Consider the following 15459-nt stretch of genomic DNA (forward strand, 5'->3'; position numbering starts at 1 on the left):
TGACAGTTGAGACTTGTTGAATATAGTAAGTGCTTCACTAATATGTGACATATGAATAAATGAATCAAAGAATTAAAATGAATATGATATAATGGCCAGAAACATATGACTAGTCCTTAACTTGGATGACTTGGGACAAATTGTGAATATTTCCATTAAATAGTAATTCCTCCTCTTATAAAATAAGGGGGTTGGATAGTATTACCTCTTCACTCCACCCCTAATGCTGTGTAATCTGTCCAGTGGGGAGTGGAGGAGAAGTAGTATAGGGAAAACAAGCTTGTTCAGTCAAATGCTTTGCCTTTCAAAACAGCATGTGCCTTGGTAATATCATTCTGATGGAGTGAGTCAGGAGAACCAGCTTTGCCCTCAAACTGCAGGAGCTAGTACTCTGGGTTTCCAGTCTTCTCCCAGCATGGTATAGTAAAATGCATAACCTAGAGAATGTAATCTTTTTTCTATGCCATTTTCAACCTGTTTCATCGTGAAAAAGTTAATCTCTCTGAAACTCATTTCATAAATGGTGAAAGTAGGATAATAATACCAATAAATAGATTTTTTTAAAGGATAGCTAAATTCATGAGCATGAGAGTGTTATACTGTTTACAAACAACAAGGCATCTGGAGCCACACTCCCTGCATGAAGATCAAATTCCTGTGTGACCTTGGGAAAGTTACTTAACCTCTCTGAGTTTGTTTCTGTGAACAACGGGGATCATCACACTTATGTGATAAAATGTTTCCAAGGATTAAAAGGCTTAATAATTAATTAAAAGACTCAGAACACATGATTACTTTCAGTAAGTGTTAAGTATGTTCATTAAGTGCTCAATAATTACTTTATTTCACTTATCAATGTCAAATGGGTGGTAGTTTTGCCCCTCTATTCATTCAAGGATTATAGAAGATGAATCAAGAAAACTCAAATGTTCTTGTACTTCATTGCTATCCTCTACAACATCTTGTTTATGGTACATTAAAATGTCTTCTGGTTCCCTGGTTGTGGTCCTCTTTCTCCTGACAACCCAGACTCCTTTGCTGTCTCTGATCCATTTAATAGTTTGATTTCACATTGTCTGTCCTAGACAATTCTTTTCACTTCTCCTGTCATACACTAAGTTTTCTTTCTTGACCTTCAAGATTTTCTTGAAGCCAACAGTAAATTCTAGTTCATTTTCCAAATCTTACCGTGTTTGTCCTGCCTTATTTACCTATATTTTCTTTTGTTGAATTATAGAGCCAGCAACCAGGATTTCATGTCCTTTAAGCTGCAAAAGACATCTGGAAAAAATGCCGTGAATTATGAAATTTATATTTGAAAAATATTTAAGACCTGAAGGCAGCACAAATGCTGTCATAATTATTCAAATCCGGCCAACATATATGCAATCACGAGGCTAAACGATGAGGAAAATACGTGGTATTAAAACAAAGGCAGAAGTAGAGCAACCTTTATATGGTGAATATGAGAATCAAAGCGAAATTCAAAAATGAAACTAATACTGACTTCTGTAGCCTCAAATGTGTACCTGAAGAAATGGAAATCATATTTGAACCCAAATCTTTCTTAAAACTTTTTATTGATAGATATCTCATATCTGTACATATTTGGGGGATACGTGTGATACACTGATACATGTATACAATGTGTAAGGATGAAATCAGAGTAATTGGGAGGTGAACCCAAACTTGGAAGTGAGTATCGCATATGACAGGTGACCACACATTTCACAGTCACAACACTGAGACCTGTAGCTGATTGTTGAGCTGCTATGCCACACTTGTGCTTTCCATATGTTGTTTTAGACTTTGTCAATGTAGCTACTAATATTGCCATTATAGAGAGTAATTTAAACGAAGTGAGGCACCCTCATTTCATTCAGTTGGGTCTCATCAACTAAGCATGCCCAGCATGGCCTTCCATGTCGACTCTATCTCTAATAGCATCTGCTGTCACTGTCTCCATTTCTTCTCCATCATCTTTCTTCATTCCACTTGTTACTGCTTGGCACTGCAATATATCCGCACATGTGCATTTACTGTCAATGTCCCCTCTAATACTTAAGTATCATGAGGGTAAGCACTTTGTCTGTTTGGCTTATCATTGGAATGCCAAACCACAGAACAGTGCCTACCATGGAGTAGAGGTCCCAAAAATATTTGTGTAATAAAAAAATAAAAAATATGAAATCAAATACTTTACCTTACCTAAGATTACACAATTAATAAGAAGAAAAAGCAGGACTTAGACCAAGCTCTGCATTATGTAAAGGGCATTTCCCTCCCCTGTGCCCATGTCACTGCTTGTATTTCCAACAGTGTTTTCCATCAATAACCTTGACCTCAGAGTGGCCTCACATTTTATTCTATCCAGCCCTCCAGGCCACCTCCAATTCAAAAACAAAAACAAGAGTAGGGTCTAATCTATCTCCATGGCCAAGGGTATTATCTAAGACACTGTAAAGAGGATGCAGCAGGAGAGGCACTTTTTAACAGAAAATGTGATTGATTTATCCCTAACTTACTAATTGCATTTTATAGAGAGAGTTTACACACACCACTTTTCACAGAGCTCTGAGGAAAAAGAGAAGAGAAGGAAAGAACATTAAAAAGAAGAGTATGCCATTCATGTTGAGTAATGAAGGCATCTCTATCTTCTGTGTCCACCTTTTCATGTGTTCCTTTTTAAACTGCAATCAATGAAAAGGACAGACATTCTCAGTATTAATGGACATTTGATTAGGCAGAAGTATGCCTTCCCCATGCTAATGATCAGTAATGCTCCTCTGTATGTGAATTTCATTGCCCTGAGAAAAATACATCTTTCATTTGCATGATTTAAAAACCCCTCCCAATCATCTAACATGAATTCAGCTAAATATTTTTAACTCAAAAGACAGTTCAATACAATAGTGCATATCTTTTCCCAAAATTGCTTTGAATTTTCAATTGTGATACCTTGAAAATTGGGATCTCTATAAACTTTGATGATGACATTGACTTTAACAGCAAAAGAATTTCTACCCCCATGTCATTGCTTTCTATTCTGAGCCTATTCTCAAGATTGCTCACACCTAAGCCCAGTTGGAACCCAGGTGCCGTTTCTGTTACTTAACTAGCAGCTGTGTCTTTTAAATCATTGCCCCTCCATTGAAGATGGGACAATTTTAAATACGTTTTTCAATAAAAAGGATATGTCTAGCAGCTGTATAGGAGCTGATCTCATCCCTTCTCTTTTATCTCATATAACACTCACCACAGACTAACATAATGGTCCTCATCCATGAGAATTTGTCATTCATGCTAACCAAAGAACAGGAAAATTCAATGAAAGAAACAATCCTTTAAAATGTTATTTCTTTCCCTTCTTTCACATATGAAACACTGAAATTCCATGGCTAGTTGTTATAAAATAAGGTATAGAAAATGAAGTAAAACAGTTCTTAAATTTGAAAAGAATACATTGTCCCACAAAACAAAATAGGTAAGGATATAAACTATTAGTAACCTTCTGTTTATTCTTCACAGTGAAATTTTAGAGAAAAATAGAATCTTGCACATATTGCAGATTGGTACTCTTTTTTTTCTGAATTAACTTCAAATACTTCAATATGTTCAGGTTCAAACTCAGAGAAGGGAATGTAGTCCTTCTGTTAGAAACTGATTCTGTGTTTTCAGTAAGTGATAAGTTCTTGCTTCTTTAATAATCACTCTCTGGAAAGCTAAGATCAGAAAAACTGAATATTTGCTGTATTTTTATGTTTACTATGCAAGGTTATCATTTTCTTTTTGAAGTTTGCATCTTATCCCTTGAATTTGCTGTGTCTGTGAGTTCATTGCAAGAGATGGATCTATAACTGTGTACATTTATTAATGTATTCAGTATGTTCTTTTGTCCTATGCTGGATAATGTTGAACACACAAGGGTGAGTAGCTTACAATCATACAGGGAATGATTACATAAATAATACAAATAACACAAGACATCATGGTGTTTGGATCAAGTAGAAGTCCAGATTTATGGCCATGAAATTCCAAGGATAAACTGACTAATTCTCTCTTGGAGATGTTGAAAAGATTTCCAGGAGGAAAGAAGTGTCGGCTGAACCTTCCTTTGCTGGGCTGAAGCAGGCCTTGTAGAGGAGGCTGGGCATTATAGAAGAGTTGTGCTAGGCTCTGAGTTGGAGAAGTGTGGAGAACATTGATAGAGGAATACACACTAGTACTCCTTGTAGCTGTGGAATGGAATGATCATCAGAGATTAGTGGCAGAGAGTTTATAATGGGAATCTGGGATTGGATCATGGAGAACCAAGTAATTTAGGACAGCCTCTCAAAATTATAAATATGTGAAGAACTTAGATCACATGACAAATAACAATTATTTTGAGAGCAAATGATAACATGATTATTTTATTTTTATCTTAAACCCACCATTTATTTGGTACTATGTAACAATGCTATCTAACACAGAGCACTTATCATGTACAAAGAATTCCATATATATGATTCTATTTAATTCTTACAATAACCTTGTGTGCTAGATAGTGTCATTGCTATTTTAAAGAGAAGAAATTAAGACCCAGGGAATAAAAGTTCTTCCCTAAGATCACAAGTCTTATGGTGGCAAAGCCAGTATAAGACCTGGGCTGGCTAACATAACGCTTACCTCTAACTGTGCTAGGACCCGTAGTAGAAAGGCCTGTTGGTCAGGTATTTTCAACAAAAGAAGTTGCACCTTTAGGAATAGTTCCTTTAAATGAGATAAACAAGGAAGGTAGGACAAATAGAAAATGTTTAATTATTACATGCATCTTACTACTAACTTTAGAGACTTCTTTCCCCAAGACCTTTGCATCAAAGGGATATCACTGAATGACTTCCCAGAGGTTCAGAAGAGACAACATCAACAACAAAGAACCACTGGGAATACTACACAAACAGTCATCATTTTATAGATCATCTAAATGACACCTACACAAAGAAAAAAAGTGTTTTCATAGAAGGATTGTTTTTTCACTTTCACAAATATTTTTACGCATAGCAGCTATTTTTATACATATCAGGCACACAGAGGATAAAATCCTTCTTTTGGGCTAAAAAGCATTAAATGCTTTGCTCAGAACTCACTGGTAAATAATTGTCTGGGAGTGATTTCTGGGAAAAGCTACATTTCATGGAAGCTGCAATTATGAATTCAACAAAGTTATGTGGGGTGGAGGTGGAAACATACCTCCTCTTACAGTCAGGGCTCCACTTTACCTGCTCTGAGTCTAATGCTCCCCTTGGCTCTGCTCTCATTTCTTTGCTTTCTTTTTTATTTTTTTTTTAACTTCTACTTTGTAAACATTGCATCTTTTAAAATGCTAGGAATCCAAAAACTAACACAGCATTCAAAGTGAAATTAAATCAGTGGTTTATATAGCATAATGTCATAATATTTTCCATACTATTTTCCCTTGCCTTATTAATATAACCATCAGTCTATTAGCTTTAACTGCTCTGAAGACTGAGCAGATGTCTTCAATGAATACTCCATCCATAATTATCCCTTATTTTTTCCCTGAGAAGTTCAGCTAATTCAGATCTTACCAATGTATATGAAAAGTTTAAATGATTTCTCCCCAAATGCATTACCTTTTTCTTATCTACATTAAATTCCATCTGTCATTATGTTGCACAGTCTCACACTTTGATTAGATCCTTCTGGAGTTTTTAACAATCCTTGCTAGTTTTTTACTAAGCTAAATAATCTCATGGCATTTTATAGAAGAACTTTTTAACAGTTGTGACTTTTTGCCAGCCTTGCCTTTGTAGGGATTTGCTATTAGTATTGTGTATGCATAGAGATGTGTTAAGTGTGATGGTTCAGCAATGAAAAAACATAGACACTTAAAAACAAAAACATACAATAGAAACAAAATCAAGTCTGGAAGCCTTTTACTGCCTTTTTGTGCAGTGTTAACATATATGTGTTTCTGAAATGATACTGATTAATTGCTACTAGAAGAAATAGGAGAATTCATTGACAGTTGTATTTTCCACCAAATATTGTATCTGAACATCCTATTATCTATGATTTCCCAATCAATGGAAATAATTTTAATTGAAAAAAAAGTTCTCTTGACCTTCATTCTTCAAAGATGTTTTAAATAAAATTATATGTCATTATATTATTTTCCACCAAATGGAATCATCTGTCTGATTTTCAAAGCACAAATTCGTTCTGAGACTATTAAGAACTCCTAAGTAAGCTTTTCCAGGAACAAGGGTAATTGTTTGCTTACAGTTTATTTTAGCCAAAGGTAGAAGTAGAAAGTTATTTACTTGATTCTGTTTCAACTTAAGGATTACTTTTTCTCTTCCCCAACAAGGATCATCAAATCCAAACCAAGTTCTTGAATTTGGAAAGGACTAAAGGTCATTGTTTTAACCTTCAACTCAATGGAAGCATCTCTTCTATTCATTCATTTACTCAAGAAATAGTAAATGAGTATCAAATCTCTGTTAGGACTGGGAATATTACCATGAACAAAACAGACATGGTCAGTGACCTTTGGAATCATTCTAGACTAGTGACCATATCACTGAGCTGGAATCCTCCCACTCCTAGGGAATAGTTAAATATAATTTATATGGGGATAATTATCTCAGACATTATGTTAAGTAATTTGCCTATATTACCTAGTTTATCATTTATTAATTTTCTACACAGGTACTCACACTCCTTTTAAGGATGAAGAAATTGAAATTTAGAAAGACTAATGGTCAAGCCCAATGTAATGCAGTCAGCAAATGAATGAACTAAAACTGAAATTCAGGTATATCTCATTCCAAACCCCTTACATGCAGTCATCCGTTCCCTGTGGATCCTAATAATTGCTAGAATTCTACCTTACATTAATCTCCAATCACATTCTTGGAAAATTTGATCTATAGCTTATGGCTCTATCATATGAAATTTTAAAATTTTTTTGTTTCATATAGAAATGTCTTAAACCATTGAAGACAGTTTTCAAGTTTATTGTATTTTTCTCCCCCAAAACTTAGCTTTCCCACAAACCAGTAGTTACAGATCTCTTAGAATTCTTACTATTTTGTTGATTTACATTTTTTTTTTTTACTATTCTTTTTTTTTTTTTTTTTTTTTTTTTTTTGGAGACAGAGTCTCATTCTGATGCCCAGGCTGGTGTGCAATAGCAAGATCTCACTTCACTGCAACCTCCCACTCCCAGGTTCAAGTGATTCTCCTGCCTCAGTCTCAGCAAGTAGCTGGGATTACAGCCATGTGCCACCACACCTGGCTAATTTTTGTATTTTTAGTAGAGACGAGGTTTCACCATGTAGGCCAAGCTGGTCTCAAACCCCTTACCTCAGGTGATCCACCTGCCTTGGCCTCCCAAAGTGCTGAGATTACAGGCATGAGCCACCATGCCCAGCATTTTTGCTATTCTTTGTACAATGAAACCTAGAGATATGTATACACTTAGTAGTTTATTATCTCATTTGAGGTGCACAAAACCATGGAGTTATGTATTAATCTTTCATTGAAGAAACCAGGCCTTGGTGAAATTCAGCTCAGTCAGGCAACACAGCAAGTAAGGGGCAGACAAGGATGGCAAGCCAGTTCTTCTAGAGTCTGCCAGATCAACTGTAAAATTAATCATTTCTTATTGATTTAAAGAACCATTGCTTATTGATCGGTATTTAAACATTAAACAAAATTAAAATGATTTACAATAAAAATGAGTATTTATTTGAAAACATGCAACTCACCTGTAGTTTTGTTTATAGGCATTCTATCCTCCTTTGAGAATACTCCTCAGTTGCCTAACATCTTAAATCCAAAGGAGTACAAGAATATTCTGTTTTCACGTAAAGCCAAGATCAAAGCTTGGCACACCTTTGGGAGCAATATACTCAAAGTTGCCTCATGGGGAGAGAGGACGAGAGGGAAGTACAGAGAATACAGCCTTGGGATAAAACAAGAAGACGGAGAGGTGATGTCAATGGCATCACAAGGTTTGAGAGCTTTATATACACACACAAAGGAGATACTGTTCCTAGGGAACACGGCCCTACTGACACCCAGGGTGTGTGTTCCCATGCAGGAGAGCGTGTATGTGCTCCTTCTGCAAGAGTTGAGTACGTTTTGTTAATCTTCAGGCACTGCTCTGTGCTGTGTGGTAGGAGGATGCAACTAGCATAAGGCCCTCTTCTTTAAATAATTCACACCTCTATTAGGCTCACATATATAATAATGTATGTGAACATGTACATAAATATGCATAAATATATATATTCACACTTATTTAATTATTTATGTTTGGGTAAGTAAGGTCATTCCTGGAACAATTCTTTCTTCTCATGTTCTGGGAAACAGCTTTACCCACCCTGTAGCACCTGGCGTCTCCAGAGCACCAATCACAATAATGACCATGATTCGTTGCATCGCAGAAATGCTTCAAGTCACAGACGTATGCTTGGAAGGAATTGGTACAAGAGTGTGCTTTTATGAGATTTTTTTTTTCAGGGTCTTCTCACAGCAAGCACTTCAGACAAGCAAATTATTTTGATTGATATTCCTTGTTGCTATTATAACGTGCAGGTCATTATAACCTTTAAGAAATCTACATGGGAGCTCAGGTAGACCAAACAATAAATAAAGCCTTTCGTTCAATGCTAGGATTAGCGTCTACCCTAGCCAGGCTTCAAGTGAGAAATAAGGAAAACCCACTGAGAAAAGAGATCTTCTTGCACCTTGACATCTTCCCATGGCTCCAATAATGAGCTGGAGAATGAACTTTCAATATTTGTGCCACCGTTAACCCTTCTCAAGATCAGAAGGGGAAGCCTACAGTCTAACAGGACTGTTGTCATCAACTGGTGCATGTAACTTCTGCATATCTTAATCAAAATATATCTAAAATTTAAATTGCATTATGGTTAATGAAATTTTAAAAAGCAGTTAGTTGGTTACTGAGGGATGTGTTCACTTTTGTTTTCTGAAAGTGCTAGCTTTTCTGGAAGGTTTTCTGAAGTATCTGTGGTATTTGCATGTTTGTGAACCTTGGTGGGGTCAGTGACTTCTCTTGCATGCTTCTCCTTGGTAGCTTTTCATTTTTATCTAGGCCTGGTCACAAATCTGTTACTGAAAAAAATCACTTAGATACTTTGCTAAGATGAGTATAACACATTCCCCAAAGTGTTTCTCAAGACATGCTTAAACGAGCCCCTGCCTACCTACTGTATCTTGCTGCAGAATATGACAGAGATTGTTTACAATACCTTCCTAGAGGCCAACTCATAACATTTTAATTTAATGGGATACGTACTCGTGTTTCAGTTAAAAGCAAAATTATTACGTTCCTTAGTTTGTGTGATTTTTTTGATAGAATAGTACATTTATATGGTAATTTTCCAAAGATCAACTTTATTTATCGGTAAGAAGCTACTCCAAGATTGTTGTATATTTTCTTTGCTTCTGAAATGTTATCACACTTAATTGCCTGATCTTATTTGGATTGCAATCATAGTCATTAATTAGTAGAAAGGTGAGGGACAGCATCATATCTAACTATCTGTTATGGCTGCTTTAATGAGGAAAATACCTGCCATCATTTTAAAGGCATCTTGTATACTTTACAAATACAGCTTGCTGTAGCATTCTCATTTAGGCTGTGAACATCAAAGGAAATTGATGTCAGGTGTGAACAGAAGCTGTTGACTATATCTGCAGAGGAAACTGAGTGGTGTGTCTGGATAGGAGAGACGAAGGGGCGCTTATAACATTAACAAAACTGCAGGTAATTAGTGTAAACTTTCGATGGCTGGTATGACTCAAGAATAAAAAATATTATTTATATCTTTATCCTGTAACACTGCAAACTTTAACATATGTTTGTTGTTTTCATTTCTACCTCTATAAGAAGTCAGAAAATAAAATTGAATAATGAAAATTCATTATTTTCATCATATATCTTTATACATTGTAGAGAAAACATGATCTAGAATCAAAAGAAAACTGTTTAATAATTATAATCAAAATAGCAATTTAGAAGTTTTAGGTACCTTCCTTGCTTCCTGGTATATTATTGAATTCAAAGAAACAAATGGAAAAATGAATGATTGACTACTAAAATAAATGGCTTTGATAAGTGTTTCTTTTAGTACAAAAATATTTTTAATTTGTAATAATTTTTGAATGGATTATTTTAAACTAAACTTAGATATAGTGCATGTGTAATGCAATGTGCTAAAATAATATTTACATTCCAAAAAGGGTGTTACAATACATTATACCACAAAAAGCTTCCTTAAGTAATGTCAAACTATAGACGTACCTGGTAAACTGTAGCATTTCCCAAGAATTGTATGTGACACTTCCTACCCCCATTAGTGAAATCATCATTTCTAGATTGATCATTGACAGCAACATAATTGATAATAGCAAGGTGCTTTCTTTGGCTTTGAAAGAATAGATTTCAATTCCTAACCCATCTTTTTAATGTTCTGATTTTCCTTATCCCTCACCTTGCTTCCACAAAAGGCACTGCTGAGGAGAGGAGATGTTCTCCAGAAATCAGCTTCTGCTTAATATTCAGCCAAAAGGGGGGTTCCTCTGTGCTTGATACTACAGTTTTTTTCTACTGTGAATAAATGATTTTAGTCATCATGCTTATGATATATGACTACTGTTTACTTACACATACTGGTCACTTATTTGTAGATTTGGTTGATTAGATCCAGTTTTCTCAGTGATTATTGATTGCATTCAGAACAGCTTCTGTTTGCGTATGAACAGATCAATAGAACTGACAAGCCTCAGTTTCACTTAAGATTATTGCAATTCTGTGTACTAAACCCTTCAACACTTACTTATCGGATTATCCAACTTACCTATTTCACTATCCTTTTGTGGAATAACATTTTTGGTGTCCATCTTCCTAATATCTCTATATTTTATAATCATGTAAGATAATTCTCACAACTTCATATGATCCAAAGTAGTCTAAGTCTGCACTGCTTAATATAGTAAATAGCCTCTACACACATGTAGCTACTTAAATTAGTTAAAATTAAATTTAAGAATTAGTTCATCAGTTGCACAAGCCACATTTCAAGTGCTCAGTGGAAGTACATTTTACAGAACATTCCCATCATTTCAGGAAGCTCTTTTGGACAGTTTAGTCATGGTTTATGTGTTACAGTCCTACATCATCTTGCTAAGACAGCTACTTCAATCACAAATAACTTGCTAAGACATAAAACTTGCCAAAGTAGGAGATTCAGCCCACTTACCTACATAACGCTCTGGTGACTTTGAAGTATAACACTTTGAAAGAAGCAGCTGTTTTTATTTTTTTCCTTTTCATTTTTATAAAATGAGATAAGATCTTTCAAATGAGAAATGCTTCATCTAGCCTGAAGTAATAATTAAGTATAGGTATATATTTTCAGTTAGCAGGACATTTTATACAAGACCTGGTCTATACCAACTTCAGAAGAAGACCAAATTCTCCAACTTAGATGTATTTCTGTTAGCCTCAGTTCTTTGTAGCTCTCTGGCAACTGCCTACTGGGTTTCCAGTTGTGGCTTTACCACATCCTATTTCTATAACGGGATAATTATTTAATTTCTTTATCCTAGTTGTAAAATGGGAATAAACATACATGTAGCTCTTAGGGTTGTTGTGAGGGTTTAATTGGTTAATATATATAAAGAAGTTTAGGGCAGTGGATATAGTATCCTATTATTGTATATTCATTATTATTTGTATTGAATAGTTTGATGATCTGCTTCTAGGTCTAATTACCTGATCACACCATATTTCAAACAAATATTAAGTAAACATTATAAATTAATTCATCATTATAGTGCACACGGAGCAATCTATATACTTTGTGTGGGAGCCTTCATACATCTGTCCTCAGCCCAGTGTACCTGCAGCTATGACACTATCCTGGTGCCAACGTTCTATGGAAACGGTGGCCAGATGCATAGTGGTCATGTTCCATGGACTGAGATAACCTGGCTAAATTCAAGCTCTCTTATTTAATGGCTTTTTATTATAAGATAAATATTTACTCTAAGGCTGAGATACTTTTTCTATTAAGAAGATCAAATTCATGCTTATCTCAACGGATTCTGATTGTGGAAATTCGATATGTATTTAACACAGTACTGTGGCACATTGTAATCGCTCAATTTGCTTTATTATATTTTTAAATCTCAGGTCAGACTCTAAGAGATTCAGATTGGAGATCCTTTATCCATTCATTTATTTATTTAATGCATGTTTATTGATATCCCTGATTTCAATGCTCATATATCACAAGGAAGAAACTCGATATTGCAGATTCAGCAAAGAACAAGAGAGTCAAGCTTCTTCTCTTAGCTCCTATTTCACATCAAGGGGAGGGAGGAATAGATTTTGAAAAACCAGATAATGGTAGTTGCTATGCAGAAAATTTAAACAAAATAATATGACAGAGATGTCTAAGAATCTACCTTAAATTGGAAAGTAAATAATGCCGTCTCTGAGGTGGTGACACTAAAGTTAAAATGTGAATGACAAAAGGCCACATAAAGCTCCTTTTGTATTCTCACAGCCACCGATTTATTTCATTGGTAGGGCTTCCATTCTCTATTTGCATGTTGTTTAAACATAGCAAGGAGTTTGAAAAATATAATCTCTATTTAGAATGGAGGCCTGAGTAATCGCCTTAAACTAACATAATCATCTTGATTGTAACTTTGATATTCCAAGGACAATACAAAGGCCAGCTTTAAAAGAAAAAATAGGAAACCTCCCTGAATTTTACTCATTTATAAGACCCAATTAATAGGCCAACTTCTTGCCCTATCACTCTAGTATTACTAGAGACCCAAAAAAGTTCCTAGTTGCCAAGCCCAATATTCGAGCCCTAATCCTATGCAGCATTCCTTCTGCATTTTACACTGTCAATCCTTCTTTGCTAAAAGTTCTCCACCATCTTGATTTCTGTCACACCTAATATCTCAGTCTGTTTTGCATTGCTATAAAGGAATACCTGAGGCTGGGTAATTTATCAGGGAAAGAGGCTTATTTGACTCACAGTTCTGCAGGCTGTACAAGAAGCATGGCACCAGCATCTGCATCTGGTAAGAAACTCAGGAAGATTCCAATTATGGCAGAAGGTGAAGGGAGAGCAGGTGTGTCACGTGGTGGAAGAAGGAGGAAGAGAGAGGAGAGGGAGGTGCTAGGCTCTTTTTAACAATCTGTTCTTTTGTGAACTAATCGAGTGAGGCCTAACTCATTACAGCAAGGCCATTCACAAAAGATCCTTCCCTGTAACTTAAACATCTTCCATGAGGCCCCACCTCCAACATTGGAGATCAAATTTCAAAATGAGATTTGGAGTAGACAAATATCCAAACTGTATCACCTCACTCTGTTTTCCTACCCTTCTCAATGCCTCTTTCTCTTCCTAAGTGATCTCATCAATCTTTATAGTTCTAATCACTGTCGGTAGGCTGATAACTCCCAAATCCATAATCTCAGCCCCAGATACCTCCCTGAGTTTCAGAATCCTCTCCTCTGGATTCTCCATAGTTCCACCTGAATATCCCACAAGCACAACTGCTTCTCTACACCAAGCTCAACTCCTCTTCACCTCCCATTCCCCAGCATGCTCACCTTCCACAGTCCTCTCTCAGAGAATGGCAGTGTCATGCCCCCAGTCTCACAAATTAGATTGTTCCTCTTTCTGGTGCCGCATGTGCAATGTAAACCCAAATAAACTAAATTAAGTAGATCTGGTGAGTAATAGCATTGTTACACAGTATTCAAATGTTATAGGTAAATGTGTTTCAGGGGTATGTCTGAATATGTTTACCATCACAGATGTACAGAGTACCTTAGAGGACCAGTCCAGGGCAGAAAGGTCAACACTGACTTTTCTCATTAAATATGTTGCTTCTTTTGCATTTAGTTTGACAGTAGAAAATTTCATAACAATTCTTGGTAAGCTCTGACAGTTTATAGTTATTACTCTACCTGCAGTTTTTTCTCATAGAAAACCTGTAGAATTGGGGAGGGAAACATAATTTATTTAAGCCTATGAAAAAAGAAAAAAAATATGAGTACAAATATGGAAAATAGAAAAGATGAAATGTGTTGGGACAATGTGTCCTGGAGAACAGATGGCTGCTGGGGGGAGGGAGGTGGTTAAATAACTGTCCTCAAAGAAAAGGAGAGTCTATAACAGGAAGTTTCTATATAAATCTTCCCAGAATGCTAAGGAAGAGAAATTTAAACTAGATGTTGAACTGAATTTATTTGTTTTTCTTCCATTTTCAGAACTCAGTGCTTTTGGATAACTGGACATTTCCTATACTTGCAATTTCTTAGGTTCATTCATCTGGGAATAAAATCAAACATTGATAATATGCTTCTAAACAGCTTACCCCTCTTAAGATAAATAGTCCCAATGTTTGTAAAACTTATTTTCCCTATACTTCACCCATTTCACAATTCCCCATTGTCTTTACATTTTTTCCTTCTCAATTAAGAAATGAGATTGTATAATTCTCATTTTGATCTTCACCAATAAAATATCTCCTTATGTTGTCTGTATATAATCCAGAGTTGAATGATAATTGTGTCAAGCCCACCACTACAGAAATATTCCAAAGGACCCAAATGTTCAACCCTGTTAATTACAATGAAAATCTAAATCCCACCTTGGAAAGTCAGCCGAATTGACAGAAAATAATAATTAATTAACTATCAACCGAACACATTTTAAATGTTTCAAAATGAATTTTAAAGGTTCATCATTCTGCACATGGAGGGGGGTTCTAAAGAAAGCTGGAGTAGGATCCCTCGGCAGTGTGTAACATTTTCACTATGAAATTGAACAATAGAAGAGATCTCCCAATGTCTTTTCATGTCTGCATTGCTGCTACTTGCGTGAATGTGCAGTAATTAAGCAATCTAAACCACTGACTGACCCAGAGAGAAAGCTATTGCATTCTAGGGATGTCCTTGAAATGTCTTCATCATTATCCAGCCAGTTTTCTTTATCTCCACAAGAGCTAATGTCAGCACAACTCTGTATATCTCTTTATTCAGAATGGTCTTTGCAAACAGAAAACGTGGATCTGAAATGTATATGCACAAATAACCCATGCAAAAACACAGTGGCATCCTAACGTCCTGGGGTAAATGCCTTTCGGCCAAAAATGAGGGAGCCAGAGTAGAAGAAATGAGGTGGTTAACATGAGTCTGGGTGAGAGTGAAGGAAAAGGAAAATTAGAAGACAGATGATTCTTTTTTAAGGTCAAAAATATAATTGATGTGAAGATGCTCTACCAAGGAGATCACACTGACCAAATTTGTGTCATTTAATGTCAATAGCCATCACAGCTGTGATAAGATTAAGAGTGCCTCTGTGCCTGTGGCCATGGTAACTTGTG

The sequence above is a fragment of the Pongo abelii genome, chromosome 12 (assembly GCF_028885655.2).
Source record: "Pongo abelii isolate AG06213 chromosome 12, NHGRI_mPonAbe1-v2.0_pri, whole genome shotgun sequence".
Classification (NCBI taxonomy): domain Eukaryota; kingdom Metazoa; phylum Chordata; class Mammalia; order Primates; family Hominidae; genus Pongo; species Pongo abelii.